This window comes from Callorhinus ursinus, unplaced genomic scaffold (assembly GCF_003265705.2).
Source record: "Callorhinus ursinus isolate GAN/ISIS: 27379988/994484 unplaced genomic scaffold, GSC_fseal_2.0 scaffold16, whole genome shotgun sequence".
In the NCBI taxonomy this organism is placed as follows: Eukaryota; Metazoa; Chordata; class Mammalia; order Carnivora; family Otariidae; genus Callorhinus; species Callorhinus ursinus.
Genome location: NW_027397078.1, coordinates 28,794,127 through 28,800,545, shown reverse-complemented (window position 1 = coordinate 28,800,545; position 6,419 = coordinate 28,794,127). Strand labels below are relative to the sequence as shown.

Below are 6,419 nucleotides of genomic sequence, written 5' to 3'. Positions count from 1 at the left end.
CTCAAGTTTGCCTTCCATTCATTCAGCAAGTATGTAGTGAGTACCTAATGTGCCAGATACTGTGGGAGATCCTGGGGATAAGAAGGTGACCAGGACATACACATTTGCCATTTTCACTGACATTACATTCGAAGACTGCTTTCAGAATTAAATGAGATAATATATGGCAGCCCTTTTTACCTCCTAAATCACCACGCAAATTCTAAAGATTCGGGCACACAGTAGCTACAGCAGACCCAAGTGTGAGGACTTTGCATCTACAGGGTTTCGAGCCCTCCCAGGGTTGAATTCTAGAAAGATTCAATTCTTTCTTTATAATGAAAATCTCCAAGGAACTTGGTTACTCGTCTCTTGAGTGTGGATAAATAAGGTAGACACAGACAGTAAGAAAGACTCTACCATTTTCAATCTGGGGCTTTCAAGAATGCCCTGAGGGCAACATTCAACCAGCAGATGATAGGAAGGGAGAGAAGAGATTGGGTATTTCTGGGACAGGTCTGAATGGTGCACTTTTCTTTTTGCTTGCATTTTATTGGCTAGGCTAGAGTTATATAGCCACCTAACTGCAGGGAGGCTGGGAAATGTATTCTACCTAGGTGCCCAGGAGGGAGAGGCTCTAGCTTTAGTGACCAGCTAGCCACTCTCTAACACACCCATTCACACAGGTTAATTAACTATGGTGGACGGGGTCATTTGAAAACCCTAAATGGTACATCTTGAGACTTGATACTTGATTCATTTTATTCTTCCAAAGCTTAAGACTAACATTTAAGGGGCTCCTGGGTGGCTCACTTGTTGGGCATCTGCCTTCGGCTCAGGTCATGATCCCAGGGTCCTGGGATCGGGCCCCGTGTTGGGCTCCCTGCTCAGCGGGAAGCCTGCTTCTCCCTCTCCCACTCCCCCTGTTTGTGTTCCCTCTCTCTGGAGTCTCTCTCTGTGAAATAAATAAATAAAATCTTAAAAAAAAAAAAAAAGACTTACATTTAAAAGGAAGGATGAAATGTATGTGAGTTAATTTCTTTTTTTAAAAAAATATTTTATTTATTTATTTGACAGAGAGAGAGAGATCGAGAGAGCACAAGCAGGAGGAGTGGCAGAGGGAGAAGGAGAAGCAGGCTTCCCGCTGAGCAGGGAGCCCGATACAGGGCTCGATCATAAGACCCTGGGATCATGACCTGAGCTGAAGGCAGATGCCCAACTGACTGAGCCACCCAGGTGCCCCGTGAGTTAATTTCTTACAGCAGAGCTCTTTGCCTCTCAGAGTCACAGTTTTTTCATCTATAAAAGAAAACATTGAAATAACAAATATTAGAGCATGAATTAATAAAATAGAAGAACAATAGAGAAAATAAAAATTTAATCTTTGACAAGATCAACAAAAATTGACCAAGGAAAAAAGAGACTCAAATTACTAAAATCAGAAATAAAAGAGGGGACATTATACTAACTTTAAATAAACAGGATTAAAGAGGAATACTACTCACAATTGTATAAGAACAAATTAGATAACTTAAGTAAAATGGACAAATTTGTAGAAAGACAAACTGCTTAAACTGACTCAAGAAGTAGATGTCAATCAGATTTCAATTTAAGAAAAAAGAAGAAGTGGGGCACCTGCATGTCTCGGTTGGTTAAGCATCTGTCTTCGGCTCAGGTCATGATCTCAGGGTACTGGGATCGAGTTCCACATCAGGCTCCCTGCTCAGCGGGGAGCCTGCTTCTGCCTCTGCCTGATGCTCCCCCTGCTTGTGCTCTCTTTCTCTCTCTCTATCAAATTAATAAATAAAATCTTTAAAAATAAAAATAAAGAAGAAGAAATAGAAAATGTGAGCAGACCCATAACAAGACGTTAAGTAAGTAAAACAAAACAAAATAAAACAAAAAACAAAACACAAAAACCCTACCCATAAAGGAAAACCCAGGACCAGATGGTTTCACTGGTGAATTCTACCAAAAAAAATTTTTTTTAAAGATTTTATTTATTTATTTGTCAGAGAGAGAGAGAGAGAGCAGGAACACAAGCAGGGGGAGCAGCAGGCAGAGGGAGCAGGAGAAGCAGACTCCCGCTGAGCAGGGAGCCCAACGTGGGGCTCAATCCCAGGACTCCGGGATCATGATCTGAGCCAAAGGCAGAAGCTTAACCGACTGAGCCACCCAGATGCCCTCTACCAAGAACTTAGAGAGGAACTGGTATGAATTCTTCACACACTCTTCCAAAAAATTCCCAATTCATTATATGAAGCCAGAATTACCCTGATAACAAAATTAGGCTAAGATATCATAAAGAAAAAAAAAACTACAGACCAATATATGTCATAAATACAAATGCAAAAATCAAAAAATAAAAATCCAGCTACATGTAAAAAGCATTATACACCATAACCAAGTGCAATTTATCTTAGGAATGCAGGTTGGTTTAACATGCAAAAATTAATAACTCTGGGGCACCTGGGTGGTTTCTCTCTCTCTCTGTCAAATAAATAAATAAATTTCTCTCTCTCTGTCAAATAAATAAATAAAATCTTAAAAAAAACTTAATTACTCTAATACAGTATATTAATAAGGACAAACAACCACATAATCAACTCAATAGAGGCAGAAAAATCATTAAAATCATTCAACACCTCTTCATGATAAAAGCAGTCAACAAACTAGGAATACAAGAGAATTTTCTCAACCTGATAAAGAGCATTTGTGAAAAACCCACAGTTAGCATTATAATTAATAGCCTCCCCTAAATTCAGGAACAAGACAAGGATGTCTGCTCTCAGTGCTTCAATTCAACATTGCATTGGAGGTTCTAGCCATGGAAATTAGGCAAAAATAAATAAATAAATAAATAAATAAATAAATAAAAATAAAAATAAAAGGCAGCCAGACCAGGAAAGAAGAATTAAAACCATCTCTATTTACAGATAACATGACTTTATATATAGAAAATCCCAAATAATCCTCTAAAATCCACTAGAACTAATAAACTAGTTAAGGCTATGGAGCACCTGGCTGGCCCAGTCAGTACAGCATGCAACTCTCAATTTCAGGATCATGAGCTTGAGCCTGAACCCCACATCTGGGGTAGAGTTTACTTAAAAGCATACTAAAAAACAATAACAAACCATAAGAAATACAAAAATAAAAAAAAGTCTTAAAAAAAAAAGGTGGGGGCGCCTGGGTGGCTCAGTAAGTTAATCATCCAACTATTGATTTCGGCTAAGGTCATGATCTCAGGGTCAGGGGATCAAGCTCCACATTGGATCCACGGTCAGTGGGGAGTCTGCTTGAGATTCTCTCTCTCTCTCACTCCCTCTGCTCCTCCCTCTGCTCCAGTGCTCTCTCTCTTAAATAAATAAGTAAATCTTTTAAAAGAAGAACTTTGCCTTTAAAAAACAAAATAAAAATTTTGAAAAGGTTTCATGATACAAAATCAATATACAAAAATCAGTTGTATTGCTGTACACTTACAATGAACAACCAGGAAGTGAAATTTAAAGAGCAATTTCATTTACAATAGCATCAAATAGAATAAAACACTTGGGAATAAAATTAAAGAAATTCAAAATTTATATTCTACAATACAAAACATTGTTGAAATAAATTAAAGACCCAAATAAATGGATAGATATCCTTGTTCAGAAGAACTAATATTGTTATGATGGCAATAGTTCCCAAATTGATTGACAGATTCAATGCGCTCAATCAAAATCTCAGCTGGCTTTTTTACAGAAATTGACAAGCTGTTCCTAAAATTCTTATGGACATGAAAGGGACTCAGAATAGATAAAACGATCCTGAAAAAGAGTAACAAACAAAAGAATAAAAAATTTGCACTCAAACTTACCAATTTCAAAACTTACTACAAAGCTACATTAATCAATCACTACATTAGTGTGGTGCTGGCATAAGGACAGATAGATAGATTCATGGAATAGAATGAATAAGAGTCTAGAAATAAATTCTCACATTTACAGTCAAATGATTTTCAACAAATGTGCCAAAATTACTGAACAGGGCAAGAATAGTCTTTTCAATCAATGGCACCAAGACTGCTAGATACCCACACGCAAAAGAATTAAGTTGTATCCCTACTCTACACCATATACGAACATTAGCTGAAAATGGATCAAAGACATAAATATAAGAGCAAAAACTGTAAAACTCTATAAGAAAACATAGGCCTAAATCTTTCTGATCTTGGACTAGGCAATGGTTCTTAGATATGATACTAAAAGCACAAGGAACGAAAGAAAAAATTGAGGAGCGTCCAGGTGGCTCAGTCAGTTAAGCTTCTACCTCCTGGGATCCAGTCCTGCATCAGGCTCCCTGCTCAGCGGGGAGCCTCCCTCTCCCTCTCCCCCTGCTTGTGCTCTCTCTCTCTCTGTCAAATAAATAAATAAAATCTTAAAAAAAAGAAAAAATCGATAAATTATACTTTATCAAAATTGAAAAGTTTATCAAGAAAATAAAAAGACAACTTACAGAGTGAAAGAAAATATTTGCATAGGGGAGGAAAAATGATTTTTCCTCTACCCTTCTAGATTCCTGGCTGAGACCCCTGTGTAATAAAAGATAGATTAACAGGAGAAAAACAGACATTTAATAACATTTACACCTCCTGTGTACATGGGAGAGACCCAGGAGAACTGAGTAACTCCCAGAAATGGCCTAAGCAACCACCTTAAAATAAATAACATCTTAAGCTAAAGGCAAAAGATGTTGGTTGGGAGGGTGTCGGTGGGAAGATCTGGTAATGGGAGGTGACCAGGAAAAGCACAGTAAACAAGGGTAAGGTTGTTATGCAGACCCAAGTCCTTACCTTCTCCACTGATAAGAGTTTCTAGAGATTTAGTCATCTTTCTCTTCCTGGTACAGAGAGAGGAACACCCTTACAGATGGAGATTTCCCTTATACATGTAGATGTTTCTTATAAAAGGGCAACTTCTGGGGCGCCTGGGTGGCTTTGTCAGTTAAGTGTCTGCCTTCCACTCAGGTCATGACTCCCGGGTCCTGGGATGGAGTTCCGCACTGGGCTCCCAGCTCAGCAGGGAGCCTGCTTCTCCCTCTCCCTCTGCCTGCCGCTCCCCGTGCTTGTGCTCTCTCTCTCCCTCTGTCAAATAAATAAATTAAATCTTTAAAAAAAAAAAAAGGCAACTTCCACTCTGATTCCAGAGATCCTCCTGGGTCTGCAGCCTCTCAAAAATAATCAGCCCCAAATAATCAGTATGTCAAAGAGGCATATTCTGGGGTGGTAAATCCTGCTCCCCTTAATTTGCAAATCATATATCTGACAAGGGACTTGTATCTAGAAAATATAAAAAACTCTTACAACCCAATAATAAAAAGATAACCCAATTAAAAAATGGGCAATAGATCTGAATAGATATCTTTTCAAAGATATACAAATGGCCAATAAGCACATAAAAATTTACCCATCATCCTTAGTCATCAAGGAAATGCACATTGAAACCCCAATGAGATACCATTTCACACTCACTTAGGATGGCTACAATTAAAAGGAGAGCTAATAATAATTGTGGGTAGAATATCGAGAAACTGGAACCCTCATACACCACCGGTGGGAATGGAAAAGGGTGTAGCTGTTTTGGAAAATGGTTGCGGCAGTTTCTCAACAAGTTTCACATAGACTTATCATATGATCCAGCAATTTTACTCTTTGGTACATATCCAAGAGAAATGAAAACATATATCCACACAACAACTTGCACATGAATGTTTATAGCAGCATTATTAATAATAGCCGCAAAGTGGAAAGAGCCCAGATGCCCATCAACTGATGAGTGGATAACCAAAACATTTCATATCCATACAATAAAGTATTATTTGGCCATGAAAAGGAACGGGGTACTAGGACATGCTTCAATATGGATGATCCCCCAAAACATGATGCTAAGTGAAAAAAGTCAGCCATAAAAGGCTACATATTGTATATTGCGTGATTTCATTTATCCAAAATGTCCAGCACAGGCAAATCTATAGGGACAGAAAGTAGATTGGTGGCTGCCAGGGGCTGGGGGAAGCGGGGAGGGAAGATGAGAACTGATCGCTAGTGGGTATGGGCTTTTTTTTAAGGTGATGAAATGTTCTAAAACGTATTATGGTGAACAGTTGCACAATTCCGTGAATATATAAAAACAATGAATTTTACACTTTAATAGGTGAATTGTATGCTTTGTGAATTATATCTTTTTTTATTTTTTAAAGATTTATTTATTTATTTGAGAGAGAGCCAGAGAGAGAGCACAAGCAGGGAGAGCAGCAGAGGGAGAGGGAGAAGCAGGCTCCCCGCGGAGCAGGGAGGCCGATGCAGGGCTGGATCCCAGGACTCCAGGATCATGACCTGAGCTGAAGGCAGACGCTTTAGCTGACTGAGCCACCCAGGCGCCCCTATATCTTTTTTTTTT

The 6,419-nt window shown here is 38.7% G+C and overlaps 1 long non-coding RNA gene across 1 annotated transcript in view; it reads right to left on the bottom strand.

Moving 5' to 3' along the window:
- Window positions 1-1,161: 1,161 nt before the first annotated feature.
- Window positions 1,162-6,419, bottom strand: part of LOC141374324 (uncharacterized) — a 9,883-nt gene continuing 4,625 nt past the window's right edge. Inside the window, exons 2-3 of the long non-coding RNA XR_012381101.1 lie at window positions 1,615-1,789; window positions 1,162-1,278 (exon numbers count right to left, since the gene is read on the bottom strand). This is a non-coding gene — a long non-coding RNA (uncharacterized lncRNA). The remainder of the gene's footprint in view (window positions 1,279-1,614; window positions 1,790-6,419) is intronic.